Genomic DNA, 20,931 nt, shown 5'->3' with positions numbered 1-20,931 from the left:
AGGAAGGGGAAGTGGGTAGGAATTACAGTGGAATGAGTTAGCCATCATTACCCTGAGTACATATATGAAGACATGAATGGGCTGAAAATACTTTGTGTACAACCAGTGACTTGAAAAATTGTACTTTATATGCGTAATATGAAATGAATTCCATTCTGCCTTTATGTCTAACAAATTAGAATAAATAAATAATTTAATAAAGAAAAAAATGAATAAAATGTTCATTTTTCAATAAATTCCAGCAGCATATAAATTTATCCAAAGACAATAATTTAAAGCATGCTATTATTAAATAGTTATTTAAAAATAAGTAACATGAGCATAAGATTTCCTAGATCCATAATGGTAAACAACAAATGCTAGTATAATCACCTCTCAATAGGGCTTTTTGTTTTTGTTATCTTAACCTGGAAAGAGTAGTGGATTTTCTCTGACTCTTTGAATAGAAACAGTTGATGAAGGTGAACAAAACATTAACATATATTTATGTTATACTAGTTTATGACTATATGTGTATATATATATATATATATATATATATATATATATATATATATATAACATCTCTTTTCCAATGTATTTGATGCATTTATGTTTTACATATCTGCTATAGGTTTTAGGAATTTTGTTAATTTTATAGAGTTAAGGAGAAAAGTTAGTGGCACATAAAATAAGGTAAAAGGAAATATCAAAATTAATGTTAATTTATTCCATGATAACTTAGATCAATGATCTATTAATTTTTTTTTCTAAAACACATAGATTTGTATTCAAATAATGTATGTAGGTTTTATATGTGTATGTTTGTGTGTATCTGTATATGAATGTATGTTTCTGCCAGGGGAGATTCTCCCCATTGGAGAGACAAAGCATGTATTTTACCCATAGAAACATCATCATGTAATTAGCCTGGTGTAAATTCCCAACAAATACATATATGTGTATAGTTTTGACTCTATAAAAAAGCACTGAGCATTGGTAGCTGTTATTGTTTCTTCTTGATCATATGACCTAAATTTTTTTTCAGATGCAGATTAATTATAAGATGATTTCTCCTTTTTTTATTATCAGAACCACAAAGTGCAATATATTAATTTTACCTGAATTTTAGCTTATAGTAACAACTATCGTATTTCCTTGACAAATTTTATCTCTTAAATGTAGAATTATACAAGAAAATTTCTCTAGCTTCCTTCACCTCTGACAAATCACAGGAGGAGGGTGAACCCCAAAAATGTGTGTGTGTATGTGTCTGTGTGTGTGTGTGTTTCTCTGTATTAAAAGCACAGGACTTCACAGTAATGTTGTTGAAACCGAAGGAAATAAGGCCAATGGGAAAACACATGTAATTTAGAGGAAATGTCAAGAAGAAATATGAGTGAACTCTCATTAGATTCATTGGAGGCGAGAGACCATGGAATGATTTTTTTTTTTTTAAATGTTGAAAAGAGTCATTTGGTAATTCTGTATCCACTAAAAATATCTTCAAAAATGAAAGTTGAATAAAGGTATTGGAAAACAGATGAAGAGCTGAGAGAATTTACCTCTAGCAGGTCTGTGGTATAAGAAATGTTAGAAGACAAATTAGGAAAAATGAGGGCGCTGGGAAGGAAAGCTGTAGAATAGAAAATGTATGTTTTAGAAAGAAAATGTATTATTTTAGAAATATATTGTATAATCTGAAAACAGAGGGAGAGAGGCACCAGCACTCTGAGTCTCTTGTTTAGGATTAGGGCCTTACCTGTAGGCTTCATTTAACATGAATTAATAGCTTAGGGCTCTCATCTCCACACACAGCCATTATGGGGGTTTAAGCTTTAACAACTGAAATTTGAAGGGACACAAACATTAAACTCACAACAATCAAACTTTGAAAAATCATAAAAGAGCCTTAAAAGCTTTAAGATGAATGAAAATGTGCAAAAATGTTATAGTCAAAATATAAAGCACATTAAAATTTATAAAAAATTTAAGTAAATGGACATTGTGTTTAACAGGAATATATTTTGGGCTTTATTGCTAAGACAATTTTTTGAGTGGCTCAGTAAGAGAAGACAGTAGTCCTTTAAAAACAAAATGTACTATAGACAAACTACATGGTAATTTTTAGCTATAAATATATGCATCATTTTATGTATTATGGTAAATATTACATATAGTAAAATGTGGTTCAAAACTGCTAAAATCAATGAATTTTGGCCATTGATATAGTATTAACAAAACTTAAAATGATATTGCAATATTTTGTCACACTAAAAAGTGAAAAATGCTTCATTTCCTCTTTTAGTAAACCACTTTCTCATTCCTCATTTAGTAAACCAATTTCTCATTTCTAGGTTACCACTTTCTCATTCCTATTACCTGTCTTCCTTGCCTGTCACTGGACTTCATTATATTATAAAACTTTATTTAAAGGAAGTAATGCATTTGAGATTTATTTAGTTTCCTTTATTAACAGCTTATTCATTTTATTTTTTAATAACATTGCATTTTGTGGGCATATTAAAACATAGTTTTTCCATCCCATTCCTGTGAAATTTAGATGTTTCCAATATTTTGGCCATTATGAACAAGGGTATTTTAAACATTCTTGTATAGACTGTTTTTACAGACATATATTTTCATATCTCTTCTAAAAAAATCTTAGAACACTAACTGTTGTTTTTAAAGGAATCATCAATTTTGTAAAATGCCTTTGGTAAATGAAAATATTTGAATGTTCCATGTTCTTGATGACACTTTTTAATCACACTTTTTTCTTGGTTATTGAAATCTTAAGTATCCTTTTGTGTTAGAAAGCATGGACACAGTAAATCTTATTTGCATTCCTTAGTAACTATTGATGTTGAATATCTTTTTATCCCTTTATTGTACCAAATAATAGTTAATTCTTTTAATATCCTAGTAATATCTGATTTTAACTACAGAACACAATTTGGTTTCTCATCTGTATATTGATAGAAATTTGTGGGGTTTTATTTTCAGATTTTTTTTTTGTTACAATGAAGAGAAGAACTATAATTTTTTGAAATTTCCAAGTTCAAATTCTTTAACTTATCTAGGGAAAATAGTGAAGAATAGAATGGTTGGATGATACACTAAAATTATGTCTCACCTTTCATTAGCAGGTTTAAGGAAATCAGAAGATGATACAGCTTGGAAACGGTCTTCATGGCCACTGTGGTAGCTGTTTTAGTCAGCTTTTCTTCCCTGTAACCAAAAAACCTCACAGGAATCAAGTAGAGGAGGAAAAGTTAATCTTGACTTAAATTTCAGAGGTTCAGTCCATTCTGAGCTGACTCCAGAGCTCTCAGCCAGATCTGAGACTAAACATCATGGCAGAAGGGCATGGAGAAAAAAATGCAGTTCAACACATGAAAATAAGGAAACAGAGAAAACTCTGCTCACCAAGGACAAAATATAAACTCCTGGGTTACATCACCAGCCACCTACCCCTCTAGCCACACCCTACCTGCCTGCAAATTACCACCCAGTTAATACAAATCAGTGGAATAATTCATTAAGTTAAAGTTCTCACAATTTTATCATTTTACCTCTGAACATTCCTGCATTGTCTCACACATGAGCTTTCAGGGAATGCCTCATATATAAACCATAATTATAGCTTATTTTTTTCCCCACAATCTTTTAAATATATTCATTTTCAAACAAAAATAATTGAAATTATGGCAAACTTTTATTTACCTTGTAAATAAAGTATGAAATCTTACCTCTGGTAAAAGGAAAAATCAATGACCTGTGCATCATTATATCTATCTCTGAAATACATCCATCCTTCTTCATGTTTAATTAAAAATTATTTGATATGGTATAACTTAAAAACTAAATTTCTCTTACAAGATACCTTAAATAAAACCATGAGTTTAGTGGAGAAGGAAAAAAATCAAATCAGTTAATACACTCAAACATAAAGTATAAGATAAGATATCCTCTTTTATTTTTTAATATCACATAATAATACTGGAAATTCTAGCTAGCTTAATTCAATAAGAAAAGGAAATAAAGATATATTGCTTGAAAAAGAAAAAATAAATTACCATTATTCACAGTTGACATGATTGCCTATATTAAAAACCCAAATCTAAAAAAATCCTCAAACTAATAGTTGATATACCAATTTTAAATGCAAAAAAATAAGTGTTCTTCTTTATACCTGTGATAAAGAATTATAATTTAAGATTTAAAATAATGTTATTTATTAGAGCCAAAATATTTCAAGAGTGTTAAATTCTTAACTGTAAGAAGACACATAATCCAACAAAACAAAGAACAGAAGATCTAAAAAGATACTTCAACAAAGAAGTTAAGAAGACAGCAAATAAATATATGAAAAAAATGTCTACCTCTTTTGTCATAGAAAATACAAAGTAAAACAAAAATGAACCAGTATGAATTTATTAGAATGGCTAATATTGAAAAACAACTGATTATAACAAAAGCAAAAGAAAATGAGAAGCTACTGGTATGAATACAAAATGGTACATCATCTTTAGAGGATCTGAGAGTTTTTACAAAACTTAACATAGTCTGCTCATATAATCAAGCAATTATGCAGCTAGATATTTACTTAACTGATTTAAAAATTTATGCCCACACAAAACCTGCATGCAAAGATTTATAGCAGCCTCATTCATAATTGGAAAAAATTTAAAGGAAACAGAAAACCTGTCACTAAATGGATAAACAAATGGGGGTTCTTACATAAAAGAGAATATGATTTTGTGCTATATGAAATGATACATAGTAATTTTAGATTTATGTTGCTAAGTGAAATAACTCAATCTGAAAAGGCTAAATGCCATCTAATGCCAATAATGGTACATTGTGGAACAAACATACTTATGGATAAAATTAAGAAGATTACTGAAAGACAAATCATCTGGGAGAAGGAAAGGATTGAGTTGCTAGAACAGAGAATTTTTGGGGTAGTACATTTTGTAAGGCAGCTTATTATTTTGGTGGACACATGACAATATGCATTTGTCAAAACCATGGAACTTTGTAGAACAAATAGTGAAATTTGTGCTGTGATGATTAATCTGTATTATAAGCTTCATTTGATTTAGAGTTGCCTAGGAGTTAGAAACTTCTGGGTGTTGTTAATGAAAGTATTTCCAGAGATGAGTGACATGTGGGAAGCAAACTGAGGGGACAAAATATGGATGTCACTGTTCGATAGACTAAGAGCACAGATGGAACAACTGGTGGTAGGAGAATGCCGAATCATATAAGCTTGATTCTTCAGAAGCAATGTGTCTGTTGCTGCTGGCATTGCTCAAGGACATCAGACTCCAGCTTTTTCACTCTTCCAATATGGACTGTCACCAGATATTCTCTAGGGAATATCTGGGCCTTCAATCTTAGACCAGGGCTACATCATTGGGCCCTCCTTGTTCTGAGACTTCTTAGACTGAGAAGCTACTGGTTCCTTTCACTCTCTGGCATGCAGATGATCATTGTAGAAATATACAGCTTCTGATCATGTAAGTTGCCTTTTATAATCATACATGTATACAGCCTCTTGGTTGTATTCCTCTAGAGGACTCTAACTAATACAAATGCTAAGTTTTTAAAAAAAATAATTCAGGATATGGAAGGATTATAATGTGAAATAAAGATTATGACAAAAGATTATAACTACACTATAACTGTATAAAAAGCACTCATAAGAAGAAAATGGGGAATAAAGCTATTAACCTGTGTCATTTGGAATAAGGGAGAGAAAATATTGGTAAAATACATACATGGTAAGGGAGTCTGAAGAGAAAGCCAAAAGAAGCAAAATGAACAAATAAAAATAGTTCATAAGCAGTCCAGTTGATACAGTGGTTTCTTGGGTGAATATAGATTAATAATTGAAATACTTCTATGTATGCATACTGGAATTGAGCAATTAAATAGGTGGCTGATAGGGTGTAGGTTAATCACTGTGTGATTAGAGGTTACAGATAATCAAGGAAGAGGAGGCTAGAATATTACATGTGATAATGGAGGGTTGGAGATGTCAGTATAAACTCAGTTTTAGCTTAATATAGTTACAGGTGGGTATAGAAATATTTAGATGTATTTACTTGCATTGCTTAGTATACCACATATATCTCCCGTGATCTCTTTAGATGACAATACCTAGGAGCAATGTCACCTCAGTAGCAATAAACATAATTAACACCTAGAATCTTTATTTCTAATACTATTGCCCAAATAAAAATAATGAGAACTACTTTGGGAAAAAACTAACTTCTATAAATGGTTCATGAAACAGAGGAAATATGCCTGGAATATCTTGTGGTACAAGAGAATAAGATTAAGTAAACAACAAGAAATGAAAGGGTTATATCAAAGTGGCCTGGGAACCATCTGAAAGAGCAAGCTTCCAGCAGCCAAAACTACTGGAAGCATTTAAACAGCCAAGAAATATATTAGACAATAATTTAAATTGGAAATTAATATATCTAACTGATATAAATCCTTGAATAATTCAATTAAACGAGTAGACACTAGTCACTATGCAGAAGAATTCAAATAATTTATACAAATATTTCCTTGTGTTTTAGATAACTTTCCATTGTTGTGACCAAAATACCTGAAAAAAACAACTTATAAGAGGGAAAGTTTATTTTGGCACACGATTGGTCTCCCAACTCATTGCTCTGAGCCCAAGGTGAGGCAGAACATCATGGAGAAAGTGTATGGTACAGGAAAGCAGCTCTGCTCATAGTAGCAAGGAATGTGTGTGTGTGTGTGTGGGAGAGAGAGAGAGAGAGAGAGAGAGAGAGAGAGAGAGAGAGAGAGAGAGAGAGAGAGAGAGAAAGGAAGAGGAAGTAGCTGTAAGGAACATGAACCCTTCTCTTCTATGGCATGTCCCCAGTGACTCACCTCGGTCAGCCATGTTCCACCACTCTAAGTTAGTACTCAGTTTTCCCATTCAAACTAAGAAGGAGTTACTAGGTTACAACTCTCCTAATCCACTCATTTCACCTCTTGATAATCCTGAATTAACATAGAAGTTTTGGGGGAACACCTTATTTCCACACCAATGCACTCTCTGGATGAGTAACAAACACCCTGTAAGTATGTCCTACATAATAGCTTTGTTTCAAAGAGTACAATATGAAAAATATAAAGAATAATTTTACAGTAAGGAAGTCTGAAAAAATATTAACTCGGGCAGTTGTTCTAGGTCAAAAATAACTTTGACAACTCAGATAGACAGTGTACATCCTTGACATGATATGAAGAAATTGGTAATTTACCTTTATAGTCTGCCTTCCTGTCTAACCATGAGAAAATGTCATGGAAATTCCAACAGATTGTCATTCCAAAGAATGCTTAGCCCATAATACTCAAAATTATTAAGATGACCAAAAACAAAGAAAGCCTGAGATACTATAGTAAAAAGGAATCTATGAAGACATAGAGACTACATTTAATGTGGTTTTCTGGATGGGATCCTGGTACTGAGACCATATGGTATACCCAACTGGAATGTCTTATTGATATTTACACATTTAAGGAAACTGCAATCTGGCTTTACATATGGCATCAGAATTTTTACTCTTATACATTCTTGCCCAGCTGTAATTTAGTGACTATATATTGCATAAAATATTCATCACAAAATTAGTGGTTTGAAAAATCTACACTTATTATTTCATAGTTTCTATGTTCCATGAGTGTGGGAATGGATTACTTAAGTTCCCGCTTCTGAATCTCTCAAGATCCATGATCAAGGTGCTGATTGTAGCTGTGGTCTCATTCTAAGGCTTGAATGTGGAAGGATCTGCTTCTGATGGTAATTGGCAGATTTCAGTTCCCATGGTTTTAGGACTGAAATCTCATTTTTAACTAAACATTGTCTAGAGGATGTCCTTACTTCCATCTGGTTATTGACTATTTTCAGTTCCTAACCTGCTTGCTTAATCAGAACTACAAGGGGAGAGAGACTCTTAGGAAAACCAATGCTATAATCGGAGGTAACACAATCCCAGACATAACATTACCTTGTGTTCTCTATATTATACTGTCTTGGAGCAGCTACAGATCCCGCTTATATTTAACAGGTTTCAAATGCCATCTTAATAAAGTTTCTGTTATGCTTGGGGAGTTACTTCTAGTTTTTAACTTCTATTTTCACATCTTCAGAATGATGACAATACTAGCCCAATCTCTAGAATTATTGTGAGCCTGATAAAATAATTAAATATATAAACAGCTAAAAGCAATGTTGTAAATATCAAAACACAATGATTATTATAATTACAAAGCTGAAAAATATAAAATATCCCTTTCTTAAGAAGTAATAAAGGCTACATCAATTTTGATAAATTTCTTCTTTTTAGAGCATATAGTTGTTCTTATTTTCAAGCAGTAGTTAAAAAAGAAGAAGACTCAAAAAAACAAATATTTATTTAACCCAATGTAGAGAAAAAGAAGACTATTATTTAGCTAATACTGACTGAAATACAACCAAACATAACGTGATGTTCCTCACACAGTTGGGTAATTTAGACAATGGGAAATATATTATTAGTTTTTAAATTTTTTGTATAAAATTGTCATGTTGAAAATAATGGAGCAAGGTCAAATTGCTGCTCACAAATGGCTATTACATAGAGGAATTAGGTGAATTGATTTAATGCTTAATTCAATTAAGCGTATAGGTAAAGTAATTGTAGCTGAAGATACATAAATAAAAATACAGAACATTATTTCTGTTTTCATGGTATTTATGTACTAGCAGAAAAATTATACCTCACTCTCAAAATCCATGAATGAGACATAAGAGCTAAGTGCTTGTTGGATATTTTCTTGGGAACTTGTGATTTGGGGGTCTCAAAGGAGGAGATTCAGATTTAACAAGACATTTATCTGGTTAACAACATTTATCTTGTTAATACCCTATATGTTAGAGACATTCTCTTAAATAAAATTCCTGTCTTGGAAACTGCATTCTGGTGGGAAATAATGAAAATATCTGATAACTTTTAGCAGTGATCACAAGTGTAAATTGAAAGAGTGGTAAGTGATAGACGGTATTTGGAAGGGGCCACTACTTTATAATGCAGACAGGATGGTCAGAGGAAACCACTGAGTCTGGGACAGTGAAGATCCATAAAAAAATCTGACTCCACTGAAGGTTTGGTGGAAGTATTTTTATTTCAAGACTCATCAAATCATACACTTCAATTATGTGTTTATTTCATGTTAATTATGCATCAGTAAAACTATTAAGAAAAATAGGTGATCTAGAAAATTTCTCAGACACATTCATAGATGCTTTCCAAGGAGGTCAGCTGGATGTTGTCCCATAGTAATCTAGGAAAAGTCATGGAGGCATGTTTCTAGGTTGGCAAAGACCACTAGTGATCTTTGAGTCTGTGGGCCCTTAGATGGTAAGAAAATATCTGCTTAATGGCCTTTATTAATTTATACATGTGTATGTTCATCCCTATTTGCCTTGGGTCATCCCTAAATTTAATTAAAGTAGCACTAGAAGTGAAGCCTCATCTCTGCTGTCATTATGGGTAATAAATAGTCTGTATTCATACTTGGGTCGAAGAAAATGGGAAAAGAAAGGCAACTAGAGACTACTTTCTAGAAAACAGAGGATGAGCCTCAAAGTAGTGAGTAGTGGCTTTTGGAGGGACTGACAGCAGTGATCATGAGCCAGATAACCTATCCAGGGACCATGGCAGTATTTACCATCTTGACTCCTGGAAGTGCCAGCATCAGCAATAGAGATGGAAAAAGTACCTGGAACATTGTTTTCTCTTGAAGTTGCATCTCAAATGCAAGCATACAATTTTCTTTTGGGTAGTATGTTTTCTTTGGGTGGGCTCCAGAATCTGATGGAAATTCTGGCAGATGTTAAATTCTCCAAGTGGGTCTGCAGTTTTATCTAAGAAGAGTTAAGCCACTGAGATTTAGTTCGCTAATTAAATTTATATTTATTTTGTGGTGAGTATTCATACACATAAATACACACATTACTGTAGGAGCTGATATAGGAACCAAGAAAAAATAATTATATTTAATTAAATTTAATAGAAGGAATATGAAAATCAATAGTCAAAAATGCAATAATTTCAGACTGTAGTAAGCACTACTAAAGATATAAATGAAGGAAGTGGAGTAGAGAGAATTATCAGAAAGAGGCCAGATACAAAGTTCAGGAAAATCCTCTCTGAAAATTGTTAATTTGAGCTGAGATCTGAAGGATTATACAAAGTCAGACATGGTCAGTTCCAAGGGCATTAATTCCACACAGAGAAAGCAGCATATGCCAAAAGCTAAGCCAGTAATGAACTTGGCGTGTTTGAGGAAGAGAAAGCAAGCTGGTGTGGCTGGAATATGTTAATAAAGTCGGTGATGGAAAATGAGGTTCTCAACACAGGGAGCAGCAAGATTATGTAGGGCTATTATGATATGCTAAGATTTTGCACAAATTTGAAAAGCATTCAAATAACATGGTAAATTGTTGAAAGATTTTATGTAGAGGAACAATCTGAGTTTTAAAGACTAAAGTGATTTGTCTTCAATACTACCTGATAGGACCACAGCCTATTTAATTATAATGGCAAACTGGGCTGTAGGTAGGGGATGATTAAAGAAGTTTCTGGGAAAAAAAAAAATCTCTTCCAACTTGGATTTGAATCTGGAATTTTTACTATTGCTAAAAAAACATAACACTGCTTTTTTTTTTTTTCTTTATCATGTCCCTCTGGAAAGATGCTTACTTTTAACATTAAACCTGAGTAGACTTAACCATCAAAACAATCACAACCTGAATCTGAGCACCAGCAACTTTTAATGATAGCAAATGTTCTTCTCTTATCTCTTCTTTAAAGCCAACCACTTTATCTCCAAAGTTCTCTTCCATTCAGTTTCTTTTTCTTTGATATAGAACATTGCTATTCACTTTTCTTACCCTGGACCTCTGTATTTTAACCTGATTGTGTCCATTCTCTCTGGGTTTTAAATTCCAGGGAAAGGCCCCAAAATCAGAGGTTGTGGTGCACATCTGAAATTCCAGCTATTGGGGAGACAGAGGCAGGAGAAGAACTGTAAGTTCAAGACCAGCCTAGTCAATTAAGTGAAACCCTGTTTTAAAGCATTTCTTTTCTTTCCTTCCTTCCTTCCTTCCTTCCTTCCTTCCTTCCTTCCTTCCTTCCTTCCTTCCTTCCTTCCTTTCTTCCTTTCTTTTTTTAAGGGCTGGGGGAGTAGCTGAGCTGTAGAGCACTTATTTAGCAAGTGTGGAGCCCTGGGTTTCATCCCCAGTATTTAAAACAAACAAACAAACAAAACACTTAAAAGACTCAGTGGCACTATTAACATAAGAAGTTATAAACCACAGTACTAAAAATATGCAAAAATATTTTAGAATTTGCAGTTAGAGCATCTGAGTTTGTGATAGGAAAAACAATATTAAATAGAGAGATATAGAAACCTTTAAGGCATTGCACACAAACTTTTGCAATGAAGAATTTTGCTCATCTGACCACTGCACAGAAAATGTGGGCCATTAGCTGAATAGATATTTGGTATGGTTATTTGATTTTAGTGATGCCCATAGCAACATATTTGGTATTTTGAACAAGACAATTTAATGAGGAGACTTTTATTTAAAGTAAAGCACTATTAAAATATAGATATTTTTGTTGACACTATCATATGTCACAGCTATTAAAAAATATGGTGTTATTTTAGTTATGTGCAGAAATAAATTAGAAGGTCATCTCACCTTATTAAGTTAGCAGATAGCTTTAAATACTGATCCTAGCACCTGACATAATATAATAAATACATTAACACAGATTAACAGATTTCTTTTCACAATCTTGATATTCCTGTGTACTAGTGGTTATCTCCATTGTAGGAAGAATCTAAAAGAGGGAACACAAAATTTTCAGAGCAGGGAAACTTTAATGTTTTGTGTCTGTTTTATCCAAGGTAAAAGACTATATGCTTTAATACATTGTTGTTATTTGATTCTAACCAAGTATATACTATTTATATATGAAAGGGAATAATAGCTCAATGACATTCAGTGCTATATAGGAATTCTTGGATATATTTGAATTTTAATTGTGAAATGGGGTGACATTGAATTTCAAGGAGCATTACACTGCCTATCTCACATATCAGTTACTACCAGGTGAATGTATCAAATATACACATGTGATACAGATAATTTCATCTCTCGAATACAATTACAATTCAGAAGTTTTAAATGAAAAGGAAAATGACAAAGTCATACTCAAAATGAGGTTTATAAAAAGTATTGTGTTTTTCTTTTTTTTTTTAACTTCAGAGTAGATTCAGTGAGTTGAGGCAGCAGCACTTCAAAGGCTTTTCATAAGTGGTGTCAAGTAATTTCAATTGAATTGGAACTGCTGGGTTCAAGAGAGATATCCAAGGTATCAGGACCCTAAGGACACTGGAAACTTCACTAGTTTCAAATTAATTTAAAGCATATTAACATCAAACAACTGGGAAATGACAGTTAGTGATAGCATTACAGAAAAACTTTGGGAAACTCTTCTAGGCACTCCTTTTGAGAGTTATCATTGAAAAGCTAAGTAAAAGTGCATTTTCTACTGTGCAGAATCTATATTCGCTTTTCTAACAAATTCAATTCTGGAATAACTGGTGGTGGTTTAGTTACTCTGCTTTAGCTGCATTTGCTTCTTTGAGAAATTACCTACAAATCAATGTGTCAACACAAAAGTTAAAGCTTCTATATCTTACACAGCTCAAGAATTACAATGAATTCACCACCAAAGGAGTTGATATTCCCATGGGTTACAGTTTTGCTTCTTCACTCGTTGATCTGGAATTTAGGATGGAAATTACTTTAGATTCTAATCTTTAAGTTAAATCAGCATTGCCAGAATATCCAATCCTCATGAAAAAGTAAAGTAAAACTGCTGAATAATATCCAATTAAAAGAAACGTAAAAACATACACAATAAAGCAAAAATACAACACAGCAAAATCAAGAGAAGAAAAAGTACATTCTATGTGAGAGTTTGAAGAGTTTATTGTCACTTTTCCCTTAAATATCTTCACCCATTGTGAGAACCATATTCTCTTAAGATATTTCAAACAGTCTTTTGGAAGTGTTTCCTGAAATGATGTTCACATATCTTCTAAAATACAATAAATAGAAGAATAGTGTACATTGACTATAGTTATAAAATTTGAGTAAAAAATTTCTGACAGATGATTCTTATAGGGTCAATATTAACTAAACAAAGTTTTGAAGGCTTCTTATAGACCTACAGAAGGCCATGTCAAGTAGTTGTAAAAGGACTCTTAAACCTCCTCTATTTTAAAGTTAAATAACTAACACTTCCTACACCTAGCTAATTCAGAAACCACTGACTACTATAGCAAGAAGAAAGAATTGCTTTTTGCTATGTAGGAGTACGCATCTTTTGTTATGACAGGAGGCTTTTTAACCAATATGGTCATGAAGAATAGGTGACTGATTAATAAAAAGAAAAAAAACACAGAAAAAGATAAAAAGAGAAAGGAATCAAAACAAATAATTTGTACTTATTGCATAGTTTTTCTTTCATTTCAATTTTTATTGAAATATCATGCAAGTCAGAGGGATTTTTTTTTCATCATGGTTGCTTTTTTTATTTCTTAGATACATGACAATAGTGGAGTGCATTACATTAATAATTATCCATTCACAGCACAATTTTTCATAACTCTGTATATAAAGTATGTTCATGCCAAATTATGCCATTATACATGAGCTCTCAGAGGTATTTTTTTGTATGCTTTTTTTTCACTGAGTTTGTTTAACTGATTTTTTATGGTAGGTGTTTATATTAACATAATCAGTATAAATCCTTTATTTTTTATTTTTTTTAAAGAGAGAGAGAGAGAGGGAATTTTTTCAATATTTATTTTTTAGTTCTTGACAGACACATCTTTATTTTATTTTTATGTGGTGCTGAGAATCGAACTCAGTGCCCTGTGCATGCCAGGTGTGCATGTTACCGCTTGAGCCACATCCCCAGCCCAGTATTAATCCTTTATTATTCCCATTTTTAAGTACCTCTTAAAAATTAGAACTCTGACACCGTTAATAAACTGAAAAAAGAAACTGTATAATGTATGCTGGAATTTATTACACAATTATTTTGCATAATCTTAATTTGCATTTTATCAAGAACATTATTGTCTTGAATATCTACAAAATTTAGTTTAATTTTAATTTCAAAAATTCTCATTCTTGGCCAGGCACATTGGCACATTCCTGTAATCCCAGCGTCTCAGGAGGCTGAGACAGGAGGATTACAAGTTCAAAGCCAGCCTCAGCAAAAGCGAGGGGCTAAGCAACTCAGTGAGACCCTGTCTCTAAATAAAGTACAAAATAGGGCTGGGGATGTGGGTCCGTGGTTGAGTGCCTCTGAGTTCAATCTCCAGTACAAAAAAAAAAAAAAAAAAGAATTCTCTTCAAATTTTAATTCCAAATATTAAGCAAATGTTTTATTCAAACATGTAAGTGATATTTAAAATCCAAACTCTATAACTATTGTGGGGATCAAACACAAATGTTTTTTTTAAGCCTTCAATTCAATTGGTGAAAGTATGTCATAGCTTGAAGAAAAAAAGCCAATTTGCTGAGATTTGAGGATGGGTCCCCAGTACATGCCAATTAATGGGAGTTCATTCAAGATATTGTATCCATATTATCAATGTTATCCCATCCCAAAATAAAATTTTCCTATACTCTGGTGTGCCTATCTGGAATTCACAGGATTGTTATATTATTTCCTTATTAAATACGTTGTTGGATGCATTTTGTTTGTACTAAATAACTTCTTCCCTAGAACAATGCAAAATATAAAAACAAAAAAAAATAGATCACTTCAAAATTTAAATTCTTATTTATATTAATTGTGAATGATATATCTTCCAGAAACTATTTCTAGAAGCTAAACAAATGTTAAAGGCCTTCAATAAAAATGTACTACAGTTCATTTAAAAAAAAAATGGTGACACAAAAAAATGAAAGTAAGTAGTTCTTAAAAGATAACTTAGTGTTAAGACTTGAAATGTTACTTCTTTCAGAAGTACAAATTAGTCAGAACAGAGGCTAAAAATATGATTCTATAAAGAGTGCAATGATATTTCTTAAGTTTAACTTTGAGATAATATAAAATCATATCTATGTGTGCATAATCTTATCATATTTTATTCGAATACAAGAGGATTCATTTTTGAAATATTCCTGTTCTAAAATAAGTCAACTAGGGAGAAGAGGGCTCCAAGAGCGCTCAATAAAAAATAGTGGTAAGACGACAAACAAAGATTAAAAGGTAATTTTTGAAACTATTAAATAAATTTATCAAATCTTCACTACTAGACTGATGAAGAAGAGAATAAAATACTAATATAGTAATGGTTAAATCAGTAACATTGTTATACATGGAAGAGACTATTAACTACAATAAAAAAAACAACAATAAAAGCAATGTTTAAACCATCAGATTTGTCCGTTTTAATTTAAGGAGTGCTTTTTCTAAAAATTCAACTTCAAATTAGAGAAATAGATAACTCAAAGTAATAATAACTAATAACTAATAGGTATTAAAATAATTTAATCTGTTAATTAAACTCATTTTAAAAAATTCTAGGTCCCTATGGTTACTAATTCCAGAATATATGGAAATATAAAACAAATATTTCATATACTTTCTAGAGAAAATCACCAAAAAATGACTTTGTACTCATAAAATCTTAAAACCTTGAAAACTAAACTTAATTAAAAATTCTTCAAAAAAATTACAGACACATTACTCTCTCAAAATGGAGCAAATGTTCTAAAATAAAACTCATCACAATATAAAAAACTAGAGTTTCTTCCAGTAGCTCAAATATTATCTAACCTTTAACAATCTATAATCTGTACAAAATAATATATATTAACAATTTTATAAAATCACATGACCCTGTCTCTAATTTCAGAAAATGGTTTGACAAAGCTAAACATCTATCGTGCTTCAAATTCTTATTGAATTCATATTGAATCATGTTTTGAATCCACTACTTTTTGATACTCTATCATATCTTATATCCTGCTAAAAATGTCTAGATTACTAGTTGTACTAGTGATAGCTGATACAAACATTCTTATATATCTTTACTGCACAGAGTAATACAGTCTCCAGTATCCAAACTATTAGGAAAAAAAATTAGACAAATGGTGCAATGTCAGACTCTTTTCTGCTCCTGGATGGGGAAGGTATGGTAGGTGCATGTTGTAGAGTGTGAGGAATCCCCACACTTATTTTCATTAAGAAGGCAGTCACTGCTCTCCTTCCAATTCTTACACCTCCCTAAAACGCTTTTGTAGTAGAAAAGTTTAATTCTAATATGATGCATGCGTTCTTTTCTAAATATTTAATTAAAATCAGTAGATCTGACATTTCAGTTCACTTGTTATTTTAATATACAATTTTTACATTAAACAAAGCAAACATTTTTATGAACTGATACATATGGAAGAGGTACTGCTTAGAATAGATTTAACTTTTATTTACATGTCTGGAGAATAAATATGTTTTTTTGTAATTTCCCATGAAAGCAATTTACCCAGACAGATTTATAAAGTGTAAATTTAAAGTAAATTAAAATGGCTGAGAATGAGAAAGAGAGGCATAACAGAAATAGCAAGTGACCTTTACTAGAATGTTCTAGCATGAACAGCTATAATTATTTAGAAAAATGAAAGAAATTGCTCCTGTGATCGCTCTGCAGCATTCATTGGTAACAATGAATTACTGTTGTGTGATTGCTTTTCAAAAATTGGCTGTCAGGTGAATTTAAGTCATGAGAAACTTAGTCTAAAAGGTTTCATGAAGGTGACAAAAATTAAAAGTCAACAAATAAAAGAATACATGGACCATAATTATTTAAAAACTTGCCTCACTCCTTAATATTTCTTGCAGATTTTTCCATTATTGTTGTGCAGAAAATCTATTTACTCTATGTTGTTTAGGATTTGGTGTCAGAGGTAATCACATCTATTCTAGATTTAGCAGAAAGGCAGGTGATTTCAGTTTCGGTAGTACATGAAATATACAGAACAACTAAAAAAAACAGATGTAAATGTTACCTTACCAAAACAATTATCTTCATGGACAATAGACTTCCTTCCAACAAGACTCTTCTAACAGAAATCTCTTTCCACGTGGTACCTATGGGAATTTAACATGTTATAGACCAAGTTCTGAACTTCCTCCAGAAATGAACATAAAAGAAAAATGACTCTTAATGGTGTTTGAAAGAAATCTATACCTCAATTTCACACCCATATTTCTTATTTTGTCCTATCTTTCCATGAGGCTGCTCCTTTACTTAACTCCAGACTTCATCTAGTACCTTAATCATGAAAGACCCTGAGAAGTATTGATTTCCTAGAAGATAAGGTAAAAGAAGATAAAGTAGATATTGAGTAAGCTAATCCATAGATTACATTTTGTCAATGTAACCATTTCACATCTGTGTACATACTCAACCATATACAAAACAATAGCATTTCAGTTCCTCCTCTACAAACTCAGAAAAAATGTACAAGACTGTGTGAACTATGGCCACCCCACTGTAGAACCCCACGTAGAATACTAGAACTTATTCCTTCTCTGTTTTCATACGCATTGTCCAACACCCTTTGTTTTCCCTTACTCCCACCTTTCCAAGATCTATTCTGCTTTCTAATCATTATTCTACATTCAGATCAGAAATTGACTTCCAGGTGAATTTAAGTTATGAGAAAGTGAGGTTAAAATATTTCATGAAGATGGCCAAATTTAATGGTCAACAAATAAAAGTATATATGTACCACAATTATTTTAAAACTCTATATTCCACATATGAAAAATAACTTGCAGTATTTGTCTTGATTTCTTATTTCTCTTAATATTCTAATTCCGTTCATTTACAGAAAATGATAAAACATAATTCTTTTCTATGACTGAATAATATTCCCTTTTGCGTATATATACCATATTTTATTCTTCCTTTCATCTATTGATGGGAATCTGGGCTGATTCCATATTTAAGCTATTGCAAATATTGCTGTAATAAACATAGTTATTTATTTGATATACTATGCATAAATTAATGAAAAGTCATAAAAACATTAATCACTCTGATGTGATCAATGCATTTTGTATGCATGCATCAAATTAGATACTGCACCCCATAAATATGTACACTTAATAATATTTTAGAAAAGCAAAATATCTATGTTTGTTACTAACATAGGAAAATTTTACTTCACAAAAAATGATACTCATTTAACATTCTGCTTAAATTGAAGATAGTGTGCCAACTGTCAATATATTTATATTTGGCTCATATTCATTCCTTCTTAAATTCAGTCACTGTCTCACAGCACTGTGAAATCGAGACTGCATTACATTTAATAATGTCTTACATAACTGGAAAAGTTATATAGAGAGATAAAAAGGAAAATTGACAAATATATACAGAACAAATAAAAGAAATTATCGACAAGTTAACACATTCCTCTTTTTTTAAATAAGTCTTAAGGTCATAATTGATACTTACAATTTGCTCCTTAAAATACCCCTCTATTTGTCCTTAAATTTACTCAATAACCCTTAATGTCAGGGTGATTACTTTTGGAGCTGACTCAAATTCCTTTCTATGGGTCCTTGGTGGTCTTTTCTATATAGGTTAGATGTATTTTAAATTAAATTATACTAATGAGATAGTCCCCACATCCTTTGTACTCCAAACATCAACTTCAGTGAATCTGTTATGTGGTGATCATGCTATTTCTTCTTGACAATTAGAATCCATTATTTTATTTTTCTGTTTTTTTTATATGAATAAGAGGTTAAAAACAATCCACTCAGTTGTTCAGTGTCTTCTAAATGGAGTAACAGCAGAATTTTTCAATACAAGTAAATATTCCATTGGATAATGACACCTCTAAAACAGCAAAACAAAGACTTGCAAGGCTGAGAATAAGATATTTTTTAAGCAGCCCTACAGTGTATATTAATGAATTTTTCTACTTATATGTTTGTTATTAGTTCCTTAATAACCAGTTTTGGGGAAAATGTTATGGTTTGAATGTGAAGTATCTCCCAAATCTCAAGTGTGAGATCATGCAAGAAGGTTTGGAGGAGAAATTATTGGGTTAGGAAAGCCATGACCCAATCAGTGAATCAATCACCTGAAGGGATTAATTGGTGACTGAAGGTGGGTAGGGTGTGGCTGGAAGAGAGGGCATTGGAGTCATGTCTTTGGGGTTTATATTTATATCTATCAAGTGGAGAGCTCTCTCTCTCTCTCTCCTTTCTGATAATCATGTGAGCTGCTTCCCTTCACCATGATGTTCTGCCTCACCTCAAGCACCAGGGAATGGAGCTGGTTGTCTATGAACTGAGATCTCTGAAACTGTGAGCCCCAAAATAAACTTTTCCTCCTATAATTTTTCTTGACAGGCATTTTAGTCACAAAAGTGAAAAAGCTGTCTAAAACAGAAATATAGAATCATGTAATGGTAACTTATTCAAAATATGTTGCTCATCCTGGAGGTTAGCACCCAAGCTTGAGAGATTAACATCTTGCAAGATATAAGTGATCATCAATGAGCCAAAGATAACATTGTATTAGTAAGATTTTGTAGAAAAAGACACAACTATCATTATTTGGGATATGAATTGAACTTGAAGATATTCCAGAAAATTAGAACTTAAAACATTTTATTTTGGCCTATAGGTTATTTTCCGAAAGTCATTTTTTTTTTTTTAATTTCTGAGAAATAAATTGCAAAAAGTTTAACTGCGTCGGGCATGGTGGCACATGCCTGTAATCCTAGAGGGAGGATGAGACAGGAGGATCACAAGTTTAAAGCCAGCCTCAGCAACTGTGAACCTCCTGAGCAATTCAGTGAGACCCTGGATGTATATCTATTTTTATTTATTTATATCTATCTATATAACCATAAAGAAAATGAAAGTGTTCCTTTTGTAGCTAAGTGATTGAGTTCTTGCCTGGCATGTGCAAGGCCCTGAGTTTGATCTTCAGCCATGCAAAGAATGGCAGAGAGCTGGTGGGGGAGAGAAAGAAAATAAGAAGAAAGAAGAAAGAAGGAGGAGAAGGAGGAAGACAGAAGGAGGAGGAGGAGGAGAGAAGAGAAGGAGAAGAAGAAATAGAAATTGACTTACACAGTTCTGGAAGCTGTTAAGACCAAAATCTTCAGAGTAGTCTAGCATGTTAGAAATCTATATATGAGCTGTTATTGAAGCTCATATCCTAAGGGAATCTGATGGCAGAATTCCTTCCATAGGGTAGATTTGTCTTATTCTTAAGGCCTTCAACTGATTAGCTCAGGTCCTTCCATATAATGGAAACTAATCTGTTTTACTCAGAATTTTCCAATTTAATTATTGTTAACACAGTGTTTTCTTGGTTACTCTGTCAAACAGTAGTACTGGTAATCAGAATATCATCTTCAGGAATCTAGGGTTCAGCAAATTGATGGTATTATTCCAAGAACACACTAGATTTCACAAGATCTGCGATCTACTTAATTGTGGTATGGATGTCAAGAGGCATCTTCTAAACTGAGACTGCCTTGAATCCCCTTAAATATTCCTTGGTATATTTTCCAATCCTGAATTAGTTTATAGACACAGTGTTCCTTGAAAGAAGCAGTTGCTAGATTTTATTTTGGAAAGACCCTGAGACACTCCATGCATTCATCTTCCTTATGTCCAAAGGAAGTTGTAACCACTTTTCAAAGCAAAAGTATTCTGAGGAAACTCCATTTGGGGGAATTTTGGGAACATTCTCTAAGCTACTACAAAATTTGTTAGGAACACAAAATTCTACTGTGATTCATCAGCCAAC

The sequence above is a fragment of the Callospermophilus lateralis genome, chromosome 8 (assembly GCF_048772815.1).
Source record: "Callospermophilus lateralis isolate mCalLat2 chromosome 8, mCalLat2.hap1, whole genome shotgun sequence".
NCBI lineage: Eukaryota > Metazoa > Chordata > Mammalia > Rodentia > Sciuridae > Callospermophilus > Callospermophilus lateralis.
Note: the sequence above shows the minus strand (reverse complement) of the source record.